General features: G+C 48.2%; 1 protein-coding gene across 5 annotated transcripts in view; it reads right to left on the minus strand.

Annotated features, from left to right (window-relative positions):
* Zfhx2 (zinc finger homeobox 2) overlaps positions 1-13,179 on the minus strand; it is a 32,114-nt gene extending 18,935 nt beyond the window's left edge. For 3 of the 5 annotated variants that reach the window (XM_017316015.2, XM_030247796.1, XM_011245060.3), the window contains exon 1: positions 12,806-13,179. The gene's annotated coding sequence lies outside the window, so the exon portion shown is untranslated. Of the gene's footprint in view, positions 1-12,776 lie in introns of all 5 variants that reach the window. The other 2 variants (XM_030247795.1, NM_001039198.1) reach the window with 2 other exon arrangements.
* Positions 13,180-14,403: the final 1,224 nt, after the last annotated feature.

A 14,403-nucleotide genomic window follows, 5' to 3' on the forward strand; every position in this document is an offset into this window, starting at 1 on the left:
AACTGAAAGGCTTGAATTTGAGGTTCAGCATACAAGTGGAAGATCTTTAAGGTAGTCTTTGAGACCCTGTAGGATGGGAAACTGACAGACAACTAGAGAAGTCCTGGAGCCAGGGGGCAAGGGCAGAGCATGGAAATGGAGTTAGAGGCGCCACAGAATTTGAAGCCACGGTGGCCCAGGGTGTTTCCCTCCAAGCCCCACCTGGATCAGATTAGGAGAAGCACCACTGCCCCCTGCTGGTCACAGAGGGAACACCACCAAGCCCCAGCTCTGCAAACCGAATAAACAAAACCTGCCCCCCTCCATTTCCTCAGGCCCAGTGAAGGGCAAAAGATTTTGTGGCAACAGCTTGGGCACCAAGACTCTACCAGCCCTGAGCTTTACATCTTCAAGTGTAAGAGACCAAAGTCATGCTGGCCCGGGCCCTCACCAGCACTCAACCTTGCTTATCCAGACTACTTCCTCACGTGGAAACCTGGGAGTAATGGGGTGAGGGCCATAAGGGCAATCAATATACAGAGTGCATGGCCTGGGTGTCAGTGAGGGCCATGCTCTACCCCCTGCTTGGCCATCCCCTCCCTCGGGGCAGAGCACAGTGTTTGGAAGGAGGCTGGCATTCCTCCTGCTCCGCCTCTCAATGGGGCCAGGTTCACACCTAGTCCTCCCACCATTTACTGCTTTGCTTGGCGATTATCCCTCTTTGCCCCTCCTCTAAAGCCCAGGCTGGCAGTAGATTACCCATGATCCTCCTGCCTCAGCTGATAGGTCGAGATTCCCTAGGAGGTTGGCAGAACTCAAGCCTTACTTACTTGGCCTTGGTTTATTGTTCTGCTGCTGGCGATTGAACCGGGGGTCTTGCATATGCTGGACGAGGCTTTACCTCTGAGCTCCTCACTCAGCTCTTGGCTGCTGGGTCTGGAGACACTCATCACCTCAGAGCAAAAGGAGGATGTTTCCCCGGCTCACACGCAGGCTAGGGAAGCAGCTAATACTGAGCCCAAACTGGTATGGCCTCCCCCTGCAGCATTTACATTCCCTTTGGATCTGGAGTCACAGGCAGTTGTGAATCACTAGACATGGGTGCTGGGAACTGGGACCTCACAAGAGCAGTAAGTGATCTCAACGGGCCGGGCAATCCCAGCACTTGGGAGGCAGAGGCAGGTGGATGTCTGAGTTCGAGGCCAACCTGGTCTACAAAGTGAGTTCCAGGACAGCCAAGGCTACACAGAGAAACCCTGTCTCGAAAAACCAAAAAAAAAAAAAAAAAAAAGTGATCTCAATGGCTGAGCCATTTCCCCCGCCCCCCTTTTCCCCTTTGAGACTCGGTCTCATAATGTAGCCCTGGTAAGTCTAGAACTCTCTCTGAAGACCAGGTTTGTCTTTGAACTCAAAGTGATCCTCCTGCCTCTGCAGCCCTAGTACTGGAATTAAAGGTGTGTGCTACCATATCCAAACAGTCCTTTGATCTTATTTTTTTTTTTAAGAAAATATCGATCTTCTAAAAATAATTTTTATTTACTCTGTGTGTGTATGCAGCACACAGGCACTCATTGTGGGTCAACAGGCTTGGGCACAGGTCCTGTGCCTTTATGGACCGAACCATACTACTTTCTGGTCCCTCTAGTGCTTTGAGATGGGATCTGACGAAGCTGCTTAGGATGGCCTTGAACTCTGGAGCCCAAGCAAACCAAAACACCTGTGCTACACCCACTTTAGCCTTCCAAGTGTCGAAGATGACAGGCCGGTGCCATTAGGCCCAGATTCCCTTACATTTAAAATAATAATAATAGTAATAATAATAATTCTCTCTCTCTCTCTCTCTCTCTCACACACACACACACACACACACAATCTTACCTTGAGTTTAAAAGGAAAATTGCAATGCACTATCCCAGAGTCCATTTTGATTCTACCTCTCCTACTGACCTCTCTCCATCCTCATGAATATTTAGGAAGTGCTTACTTTGTGTAAGATTAATTTTGTGAGCACTGAGGAAAGTGAAATAAGCAAGCAGAAGAAATGCCACAGAGGACAAAGAGAGAGACAGTTAAGGCTGGGAAAGAAGGGGCCCAGGAGTGAGGAGGAGCCGGCAATGGATCGTGATTTGCATATGTAAATACTACAGTCTTGCAGGCTGGGTGGTTCGACGTCCCTAGAGAGAGGAAGACTACCAGGAGGCTATTTTATTCCTTGCAAGATGCTTAAGGTGGACTTGAGGGGACCCGGTAGGTTGTGAGGAGAAAAAGGGAAGACTCAGAGAAAGATGGAGGTGGGTGGTAAGGAGCTGGGTGAAGCCACACACACTAATATGCGTATGGGTTTCTAGGCATGTTCACTGCTAGCAGAGGTGGGTGTCCATCACTGAGTTCAAGGACAAACCTGGTCTTCAGAGTTTTAGACTTATCAGGGCTACATGATGAGACCAGAGCATCCTGCCCAGGCATTTTGTTTGATGACTAGACATTAGATGTCCGAGGGTGGTAGCATAAGACTGCTTTGGTTAAATAGGAGTGTTTAACCATTTTAAAAAACTACTTATTATATATATGTGTGTGAGGTTGCTCGAGGGAGCCAGAAAAGGGGACATCAGACTCCCCCCCGGGAGTGGGAGATCTAGGCAGTTGTAAGCTGCCCAATGCAGGTACCAGGAACTGAACTCTGGAAGAACAGCAACTGCTGGGCTTGAACCCCTGTGAGACTTAGAGCTTAGAGCAGCCTGTGTTCCACGAGCCTCAGGCTTGGATGGTTGCGTGAAGGCAGCTCAGAACCTTTCTTTTGTAGGAGCACTTGGAAGTGAAGGGGCAGAGGCTGATCTGCCTTAAATCTGGACTCACCATCTTATTTGATCTAGGCACAGGCTATCCCCGGAGGATTCTCTGAATTTGGAGGACTACCACAGTAAGGTCTGTTAAGTGTCCCTGGTTCTCCAATTTGATGTGAGCTTCTATGATGTAATGATGTCATTTTAATACTATTGTAGCAGCCTTGCCTATGATCCCAGCTACTGGGAGACTGAGACAGGAGGATTATAAGCTTGAGAATGTCTGGGCTACAGACTGTGGGGCCCTGTCTTAAAATAACAAGTGCCAAGCGGTATATGCATGTAATCCCAGCACTCCAGAGTTGGAAACAGAAGGGCCGGGAGTTCAAAGCCAACCTTGGCTATACAGAGTTACAAAGGGATCTGGCTTACAGCTCAGTAGTAAAAACATTTGCCTAGCATGTGTGAAGCCCTGGATTAACCCCAAATACTACTAAACAGACAAACAAACATGAATAAATAAATCATATTAGAACAACTATTGCAGTTTGAACATCTCTATTCTAAAAATTCAAAGTATAGGCTAAATGTATACCGTAGTGGAGTGTTTGCCTCATATGCACAAGGCCTTGGGTTAATATTCAGCACTGAAAGACATAAACAGATTAAACCCTCCTGGGCTTGGTGGCTCATGCTTATAACCCCAGCATTCAGGAGGAGCAGGATAGCCGTGAGCTGGGGACACCCTGAGTTTGATAGTGAGGTTAAGCTAGCCTGGGCTACAGAGTAGTAGGACCTGTCTCAAACAAAGAAATAGGAACCCAAAAGGGAAAGTCCAAAATGTTTTAAAATTAATTTTGAGCAGCAATATGATCCTTGTACTTTATACACCCTATCTATGTTTACAAATCATAGACATAAATAACACAGGTACACTCAAATATTGTAGGAAACTTGCCATTTCCCTAGGGGGCTGTGGAGATGGCAAAATGGTTAAGAACACTTGCTATCCTTCCAGAGGGTCCCAGCATCCACATGGCTGCTACAATCCTCTGTAACTAGCTCCAGGGAACCCAACACACGGATCCCATACATGGACACAGAGGCAGATGAACCCCAATGAGTTTAAGGATAGCCTGGTTTACGCAAACCAGGGTTACATAAGTGAGACCTGTCTTGAAAAACAAAACAAACTTCCAAAACTTAAAAAAAAAAAAAAAACAAAAAAAAAACCCCAAATCCCCTGACTACAATGTTAGGTAACTAGATAGGCATGAGCAGGTGAGCAGGCCTGGGGGCTTCTGACGATGGACTCCATCTCCCATTCCCTTATGGAAGGGTGGAGGGAGCACTTTGTTAAGGGCCACACAGAGGAAAGCTAATTCTCCCTGGTTAGAGGAATGGAATCTGAGTTCTTCTCTGGCCCGTGGTGGAGAGGAAACATTCTGGTTTGCTTTAAATACTAGGACACCACATGCAACTGCCCTCTCCCTTTACAGTTAATCCAACCTAGCCAGACAGTCGCTTAGCCAGGATGCCCCTCCCTTAACCAGGATACCTCTGATTCGCCTGAAGACAAGTGAAGGAAATGGAGAGAGAACTTTCCCTTTAAGGAGACTCCTTAGGTCTCATAAGCCTCTCTATTGTGCAGTTGTTGCACAGGTTCATGGTTCATCCGACTGTGTTCCTGAGTTCTGGCTCAAAAGTCTAACTTTCTTTTCTCCTTCCAGTCTTTTCTTGGGTACTTGCCAGGATGCTAAGCAGGCTTGCTCTAGCTCTCCCCGCTCTCTGGCTGATTTCTCTGAAGTCTTCTAACATCTGCGGCTCCCTGCAGACCTATGGCTGATCTATGTAACTCAAAATGCACAATTTTCTTTCTTTCCTGTCTTTCTCTTAAAGCTACTCGAATTCCAATTTGCCTGTCTTGTTATTTTCTCATATTTTAATAAAACGGCCCTCAAGCTTCCTTTAAGGCCATTACAAAATTTTTTCTTTCTTCCCCAAAGACAGAATCTTACTGTGTAGCGTTGGCTGACCTGGAACTCCAAATGCAGATCAGGCTGGTCTTGAACTCCTGGAGATCCAGTCTGCTTCTGCCTCCTGATGGCTGGGATTAAAAGGCATGTGCCAACACACCCAGCTTCTATCAACGACACCAAGAACCCATAAAAAGGGAATCAATTCCCCAGTAACACATGTTTAAAGGATACATATGCAACATGATTTTCATGTTAAGACTGTGGGTCTCTAAGATAGCTCTTGTGTGCTTCTTGTGTCTCTGATTCTCTTGCACTGGGGACAGAAGATACTCAGCCTGGAGCTATAGCAATCACAATGGCTCAGTGGGTAATGGCACTTGCTGCCAAGCTTCATGTTTGAGTTTGATCTTTGGGCCCCACATGGTTAAGAAGACAGAACAGATGACTTCTGTATTTATGTGTGCACGTACCCCCTTGTATGCTCATATACACAAATGTAATGTATACCTATAAACATAAATTATAAACATGTATTTTATACATATGTATATATACATACACACACATATATGTATATATAATAATATAGTATGTATATACAATAATGTGTATATGCAATAATGATAGTAATAATAAGTAGGAACATAGGATGAGCTTGGAACTTGGGTGCCCTGCCACAGGGCTCTTGCCTAGCATGTAGTTTGAAATGTTCTGTTGCCCTTGTGTGTGCTGCTGTGCTCCTCTTTGAGCTTGAAGGTGCAGAGGAGTTGGAGGCTGGGCGGAGCTATTTGAACGATAATGTGTGTGTCTATGTCTCTTAATGTTCAGAGTTGGAGAGATGGTTCAGCAGGTAAAGATGCTTGTGCTACAAGCTGGACAGTCTGAGTCTGATCCTGAGAACCTACATAAAGATGGAAGGAGGGAACCAACTCCACAAAGTTGACCTCTGACCTCCATACACACATAATAAAAGATAATTTTTTAAAAAGCTAACAGTCTATATGTATATCTATATTAGTGTATAGACTCCAAAGAAGTCTGATGTTACTGAAAAATGGAACGAGACAGAAAATAGACTTTGCGCTGGAAGTATAGGCGTAGCAATACCTCAGCACCAAAAGAGAAGGGAAACCTCAGCTTCTGTAGTCAGACGGGCCCAGTGTCAGGTTCTGGTTCTGTTCTCTAAATATCTAGAGGAGCTGTGTGACTTGGAGCCTCTGCTCAGGTCTTCTTGTGTGTCACAAAGAAAACAGGAAGTAGTATGTCATGGAGTTTTGTCCCTCTTTCCCTTCCTAGCCTAACACTTTGGATGTGATCAATCAGTTGAGATGTACTGCTCTTTGGGGGCTAGTGAGTATGCTCACCTCAGGCAGGCATGCTCTAGGGTCCTCGGCCTACACCTATCTATGCTGGCCCTAGTTTTCCATTCTGCATCATGTGGCACACTGCAGTGTGCCTGCAAGTGCTTGGTGGCCGGCTGGCGGCTGGCTCAGAGTGTTTGGGGTGGTGGTAATTACTAGGATGGCCCATCCCTAATGAGTGTGATCTCGTTACACTCTTGCTGCTTCTAATGGAGCTAACCTCATTTCACAGCCATTAGCGATGGAGATGAGGCTCCGCCCACAGGCCCCACCAGCTGCAGCTCTCATAGCTTTGGCCACGTTCTTCCCCACTGCTCGCCATTACAGTTCACCTCTCCGGCTCCCTCTTTTTTCCCTGCTTTCCTCTGGACTCCTCTCTCCTGGTCCCCATTGTTCACCCCTCTTCTCTCTCCTCTTCTGTCTCCTTGCCTCCACCTCTGGGCTGCCTTCCATTCATCCTCCTCCACATGGTGTCTGTCCTCCCCTTGAGTTTTGTTTCCTTCTCTCTGTCTTCTTTGGCACCCTTCCCCTGCCCTTCACCTCTGCTGTCCTTCCCCTCCCCCACACTGCCCTGTCTGGCCAGAGGACAGATCTCCAGGGGAAACCAGCAAAGGCAAACAAAATGCAGTGACTTCATTATACTGGTTAATTTGCCACTTCAGTTCCTCCCATAAGGGTCATAACCAGCAAGGCTTGAACTCAGGACTGACCTGGTGCTGAGTTAAGCATTGCTGTTTTCATGCAGGACCACACCCTCTCCTTCATCTTGGGCTGTCTTTCTTGGACTGGAAGGGTAGGGTGTCTTTTTCTCTGTCTACATAACCTTGCCTCCCTTTTCATGTAAAATGTGGAATCCCTCTCATCTCAAAGCCACTTCCTCCCTCTCTATCTCTGTCTTCTGGCCCAGTCTTGTCTAGACCTTTTTAAAGGGAGGGTCTCAGGCTGGCCTCAAACTCCCTTTGTAGCTGAGGATGACCTTGAACTGAGTCCTGCTTCCACCCTGCGAGTGCTGAGATGACAGGCGCACATGTGCCACCACGCCTAACGGCCCAGCACCTGTCTCCCACTCTTGTCTGCTCTGTTCTCTCTACTCTCCAGTGCCTTACGTTCCTAAAGCACCAGGATGTATCTCTGGGCTTTCAGAAATGACAGAATGTGAAGAAGCCAGAAGTGGAAGAAGGGTTCCCACGGCCTGCCCAGGCCAGTTTTCTAAACATGGGATGGAGGCAGCAATAGATGGATGAGGCCTATGGGTGGAGAGAGGAGACTGGAGCTAGAGGCTTGGAAGAGAAGGGCTGAGGGCCTTTGGCTTGGACAGCCAACAAAGCAAGGAATGAAAATTTTCAGTATGGAAACAAATTTACTCTAATTTTTTTTCCTCCAAGGAAACAGTCCAATCATCTGTCTTCCTTCATTAAGAAGCCAAATGACTGGCAACTGACCCTTGACCTTTCGCTTAAACTGAATCCCAAAGGGAGAGGGTAAGGGTAGTTAGCTGTGACCGGAGGCTGCAGAGGGGAAATGTCTACACTTGAAGTAAAAATGTATGGCCCACACCCATCCTGCCCCATCAGTTTGACACCTCAGCAAGCTACAAGCCCTATACACATATACCCTGTCCTACACTGGGGCTTCACACACCCCGGGCAATAACGGTCTCCCAATTGTATATTGCATATGTAATTCTGGTGGATGGCTCTACTGCAAATTCCAAGGCCCGAACCTTAGCTCTGAAATAATCCTGTGTTCATGCCCAGACACAGAAGGAATCTCCAGTTCTCTCACTGGACTTTTGGAAGGGAAGAGAAAGTGTTGAGTGCTGAGTGGCCTTGGTAGGAAACAGAAGAGAAACCAGACATGATGCTACATGCCTGTGAGCCCAGGTTAGGGAGGGAGAGGCAAGAAAGGATCAGGAGTTCAAGACCAGCCTTTGCTATGTAGTGAGTTTGAAGTCTGGGCTTATGCGCCCCACCCCCACCCCCACGCCAAAAAAAAGATAAAAACTAAAAAGAATGTCTTCTCAGCATTTAGAGGCAGAGGCAGAAGCGAATCACTGTCAGTAAAGGCTAGCCTGGTCTTTGTAGCAAGTTCCAGGCTAGCCTCTATATAGTAGAATCTTGTCTCAAAACCAGACTTCCCCACACCCCTATTCCATAACCACCATTAAAAACTTAACACAGTAGGTCCACCATCCTTACAACGTCTCCAAATCTTTTACCCCTGCCTCCCCAGCCAGGGGTGGGTGGAAAAGGGATAGGCAGAGCAATTAGCTCACTAAGCTTTCCCAGGGAGCAAAGTGGCCCTGGGAAAGCGGGTGGTGGGATGCCTGAAGCTTAGCGTGAGGAGTCTGCGAAGAAAGATGGAAAAATCAATGAAATGAGTTTCTAACACTGAGGTAAAGGACTGCCGTGTCGACAGCCTGTCACCTGCTGCAAAATATGAGCTGCCCAAGTCAGTGGCGGCTGCTGACAGTACACAGAGCTACCATGTCCCCTCCCTTCACCCCCTTCTGCTGCCAGACTTGCCCCAGAGCTCCTTGCTCTCTCTCTCCCTTGTCTTTTCTGCTAGCTTTCTGAACTCATGAGAGTCTTTTGGTTCTTTATTACAAGATCAGGCTAGGCCGTAAGCCCTGGTTGGCACACCTTTCTCCTCTGAGGTTTATTTCTGCAGATTTGCTCTGAGACTCATAGTGAGCTCTGTATCTCAGGTCTCAGGAATTTTTTTTCCCCCAACAGTGGGCAGTCAATGTGAAGGTCATTTCCAACAGGGTTGTTTACACCACAGTTTGGGCAGCAGCTAACTCCTATCTCTTGCTCTGTGACCCACTCAGCCGAGGCTCACGTCACTGCGATCCCTTTAGACGGGTGTTTAGGATGGGTCTCATGTTCATTTATGAACTTTTGTGGTCATTGTGGATGCATGTATGCGCACATCTGCACACCTGTGTACGAGGATGGCCGACTCAGCTTTAGCTTCACGACAGGGAATGGGGTTTGCCTGCTCTTTGAAAACCCTGATCCTTTTCTGGAATCTGCCTCTTCGTCCTTTGTATCTTCCCGAGGCTCCTAGGATAGTTCATTCTTGCTATCCTCATGTTATTCCAGGTCCACCCTCAGTATTAACCTTACTACCTTCAGGCCCCCCACCCCCCAGCACTGTCTCTCTTCTCTGCCCCCAGGTCTGGCGGCCTTTCCGTTCTGTTTCTGATTTCCTAACGTAATGTATGCAGTCAGGTCTAGGCGATAGGATGAGAGTTGGGATAACTCTTATAGACTCTGAGCACCTGCTCAACAGGTCTGTATACAGCCTGTTCGGTGTGACAGACACTCTGAGGTGTTACAAAACAATTAGAAACTAGAGGTATATATGGTGGCTCAGACCTAAAATTCTAGAACTCGAGACTGAAGCAGGAGGATTTTCAAGTTCTGGGCCAGCCTGGGCTACAGAGACTCTGTCTCAACCCCCAACTCACTCTCCCAGCCAAAAAGAAACTGGATGGAAGCATCCCCGGCTCAGAAGATAACTGATCAGTCCTGTATCTCCCACAGGAGATGCCTTGATCTCTTAAACTCTAGGGACCCTTTCCCCTCCTTCATTTCAGCCGAGTATTACTGTGAGCTGGAGCATTTCAAAACTCTCCAGTTCAGGCATCTGTTTACACTCTGCCACTTCTCTTCTGGATTTCCAGCTTTGGCATTCACTCCTAACAACAAAACCAGCTTCTTGGGCCTCTTCCGACAGCTCTCTTCCTGGCTCACAAAGCCTTTTCCTTTCCTGTTCTTCGATATCATTTTTAGTTCTCTTCCCTTCTCTCCCCCCCTTCCCCCATGCCTTTCTATCCTACCATCCCAACTTCACTGCCTAATGTCTCTTGAGGTCACTTCCTCTTGTTTTTGTTAGGTTTTGACAAGCCTACAATATTCACAAAGTAGTCTGTGACAATTGTCCGGAGCTAAGAATAGCTCCAGAGAAGCAAAGTCACTACCAGAGACAGGAGTCCTACAGTTATGACTCCTTCCAGAAGCCTGTCCCACACGTGACGTGACACAGAGGGGCAAGGTGTTCCTGTACGGGTCTCAATATGGTAACGCCAGCTGCCTCTGACATCATGGAGGAGGGACTCTGTCAGGTTGCCAAGGCAACCAAGCAATTTATGACATCAGAGGCTTGAAGTGTTTGGTTCTCTCAGGGGGCTGGGAAGATTCAAGTTCCTGTCAGTTGCAGTAAATGGGAATTATACTTTTTCATCTCTTTTCTGTGTTTTCCTGGCTTGGCAGTAAAATAGGAAGAAGCTGACGGAATGAACGCTGGTGAGAGTCTCTTCCCTCTCTCTCCATCTCTGCAATTTCTTTCCTCATAAGCATCTCTCTTTGAGGGCCTAGTGGTAGTCTGCCAGGCCATTTTTTCCAAATTGCTCACCCCCTGCAGTGCTCGCTCGCTGCCTCAGTCTTCGTGCTGTGTCCCCTTACACTAGAGGCGTCTGTCTCCTTTGATGCCCCACTCTTTCCTCTTCTCCCTTTCCAGGGCTCTCTGTGGCTCTGATCTGCTCCAGCACTCCTGTCTTTGCCTGTCCACACCTTCTTTGTGCCATACTCTCTCCCACCTCATCTTACTCCTTAGTTCGTCCCTCCCCCCACGGTATTAATTTAATATTGCTTTTGTTGACCCCTCCTCATGAATACTCGCTCATCTTTCTCTCTCCTCCTGTACAGCTATTAACTCATATTTATTTAATTATTTCATTTGCTCAATTTTTCATTAATCGCCTTCTTGGTTCCCGACCTTCCCTACTCTCCCTTCTGCACAGATTTTCACCGTTCTCTTTGGCCAGACATTTCCTTAACTTGTGTTTTTACTGAACCTGGTTCCTCCTTCCATCATCTGCCTCATCTTTCTATCCGTCTAAGCTGCTGTGGTCTGGAAAAACAATGATGGATTTAAACCCACGGATAAACTCTCCAATCCATTATCCACCTTTACCATTCTTTAGACGGAATGAGCACAGCCCTTGCACAAGATAGGTTTTCTGAGAATAATAAAGCCTGTCTCATAAAGAATGTTACTGAATCCAAAGAGAAGAATACCAGGATCCCATGAGGAAAATGAGCTAAAAAGTGAAGAAAAAGCCACGGGGTGACCTGGTAGGGTGGAGCTTGGAGTCCTAGAGAGCATCCCCTTACAGAATTAAAGTTGACAGTTAGCTGGGGCACTGATGGGGGAAGAGTTGTCTGACCCTGGAAGACCATTAAATTGATTTCTTGGCCTGCTTATGAGCCTCCACAAAACATAACCGCTACCTCTCACCCAGCCCTTTGCTTGTGACATCTTCTCCTTGGGTTAAAATGCTGGATGACAGGATAAAGGATAAACAAACAAGCAAACAAAACCCTCAGCAACTTTGGTTGACTAAGGAGGAAAGGAAACAAAGATGGAGAATATGCAAGGAGAATATTCCATATCAGATAAAAGGATATGGAAACAGGGTGAAATAAACTGGTGAGATAATAAATGTATATACAATGGCAGAGTGGGGGAAGGGAGGAAAATTAAGTCAGCATGGATGAGGTTGGCGATGGAAAGCCCCTGGAAAAGCAGAGGACACACTGGAGACCCAAAGTCTCCAAACAAGGGGATCAACAATGTCAGAAGTTCCGAGGCTTTCCTGCCCAGGGTGAATAGCAGGCTGTTGTGCCCACGTTGAAAGGGCACTAGGGTCTTCAGGGGGAGGCACATCGGCTCCATGCCCCCACTTCTCAGGTCCCTGACCCCAGACTACCACAATCATGGCTGATAAGCAAACTCCAAAGTAGCTGAAAAGGCCACAGTTGTACAGACAGACCCTGAGGGAGAGCAGTGGATGGCCAGTCAGGCAGTCTAGGCGTGACACACAGGGACAGGGGTACTCGGAAAGGATCACTCGGATGAGAGGTGTCACTGTCACAGAACTGGATATAGATGGGGTGGGGAGCCAAGTGAAAAATGGCACAACCACAGATCAGTGGGGGCGCAGGCACAGTGAGAAGCGTGGTCCAGAGCTCAAAAAATGAGAGCGGATGGAGAGTCCGGGTGGCAGGAGAAGCAGGGCAGGCATGCTTCGCCGCCAATGGGGCTCCCCTCACCTACTTCAGGCAAAAATGAACATTAAAGATATACACTCCCCCTCCCACACGGCACCCCGGCGCGCTAGCCCATCCATCAGCCCTTCCGCCCGGGTTTCTCCCCCATCTCTCAGCCAGCTGAGATCCTATGCGCTGCAGGCCCCTCCAGGCTGATAGCTCAGAGCCCTCGCACTCACCCGGCCTCCCTTTCCCTCCAGGAACCCCGCTCCCGGTAGAGCTCGGCGCGGTACGTCTAGGCTCTCGCTGCCCTCTGTCCGGCTGGCCCTATCTTTCCCTTCTCCGTTTCTTCCACCTCTGCCTCTTCCCCATCCCCACTCGCGCGCCCTTTCTCCCCAGTACTCCTGTCCCCTTCTCCCCGGCTGTCTGTCCGTCTGAGTCCCCTCCCCCAGCCTCTTCCCGTCCCTCTCCGTCCCCATCCAGTAGCAATCTCCCAGCGCCTCCTCTCTTCTCGATCTCGAGATTCGGAAGAGCATGGAAGGGAAGGAGAGTGAGAGGCAGAGAAGAGGGGGGAAAAAAGAAAAAAGAAAAAAAAAGAAAAAAAAAAAACACACCAACCCAGCAGCATCGGAAATCGATGCACTTACACCTCAGCTGGAAGCAGGGACGGGAGTCGAACCGCGGCCGCCAAGCAGCGCGAGGCGGGGAGGGGAGGGGGCGGCTCTTGGAAGGGACTTCTCCGATGTGTTGATTCCTTTTTTGCCCCTCCTCCTCCCTCCCTTCAGCGCTCGCTCCGGGGCGTCAGGGACGGAGATGGAAAAATAAATAAATTCACGGCGGTGAGGGAAGTGAAAGAAAATAATCAATGCTATTTGGCTGCGGCTGAAGTGTTTTCCCGGCTTCGTGAGTGGGTTTCCATTGATTCACCCTGGGCACTGGCTTGCTCCCTGTCTCCTCCTCCTCCTCCTCGCCCTCCTCCTTCAAGCCCTCACTCCTCCGCCTCATTCACTGGCTGGAGCCAAGGCGTCCCACACAATGGAATAATCAATACCCAGGCGCCCGGGGCAGCCCCACTGAGCAGGTGCAGCGACCCGCCCGCCGCAATGCATACTGGGAATTGTAGTCTATAGGTGTCCGCCCTCTATAGACAGCTAGCGGAGTCAACCGGTGTCCCAGGACGCAGGGACCTGGGTGGGGGCCAAGATCTCAGGGCGGGGCAGACCGTCCATATCCACAGGCTTCTTCCTTGACTCAGGCAGTAGGTCTACCCTATGCCTGCAAAAAGGGCAGGTCCCTTAAAACTCTTGTTCCCTCCTCTTTATCCTGCTTACAGAAGTGTGTTTTATTTTTATTTAAAAAATTTTTTTTCGAGACAGGGCTTCTATGGGTAGCTTTGGCTGTCTAGAACTCGTTTTATAGACTAGATTTCTGCCTCTACCTCCCAAGTGCTGGGTGTTGTTTTATTTTAAAGCACTATTGCTTCGCAGAGCCTTCAGGAGGTTCATCCCTATTTCACTCCCTTCTTCTAGTCTTATCGTCCCCCCCCCCCCCGTTTGATTACTAGAACATTCTGTTTCATAGCAGTTTCATAGTGTTTCTCTCAGTGTTGTTGTGTTCTTAACTCAGTGTTGGGAAGGGAGATGGGAGGCTTTGGTTCCTTCTCCTTAACAGCTCATCAGTGTTTTATATTCTAAATTTTAAGATTCTGAAGCGAAGCTGCGCGTGGTGGCACACGCCTTTGATCTAGCACTTGGGAGGCAGAGGCAGGTGGGTCTCTGAGTTTGAGGCCAACCTGGTCTACAGAATGAGTTCTAGGACAACCAGAGCTACACAGAGAAACCCTGTCTTAGAAAAAAAAAAAAGATTGTAAAGCAGAGTATACAGGACTTTATTTTATATTTTATATTAGAGGAAAATAAGGTTTCCCAGCTCAAGATTGCATGGCCGATAAGTAATAGTCCCATGATGTAAACCCTCAGTGGTCTCCAGAGCCCAAGCTTGCTGCGTGGCATATTTTCTTATGAAACCAATATTTTGAGTTTCTACCATGTAACAGTAAATAAAGTTTGTAACTGGTTCTTCAATCCTCATATAACTGAAGCGGGAGAGGGTGGTTGTACCATGGCCAGGAGCAAGTGGGTCTACAAAAGAGGACGGACGGGTGAGGTTTGGGCTAATGAGAAGAGATGGGGTCTCGGACTTGTTCCCTCCCCACTCAGATCCTTGGCTTTACTTTTCAGTCTTG

The sequence above is a fragment of the Mus musculus genome, chromosome 14 (genome assembly GCF_000001635.26).
Source record: "Mus musculus strain C57BL/6J chromosome 14, GRCm38.p6 C57BL/6J".
In the NCBI taxonomy this organism is placed as follows: Eukaryota; Metazoa; Chordata; class Mammalia; order Rodentia; family Muridae; genus Mus; species Mus musculus.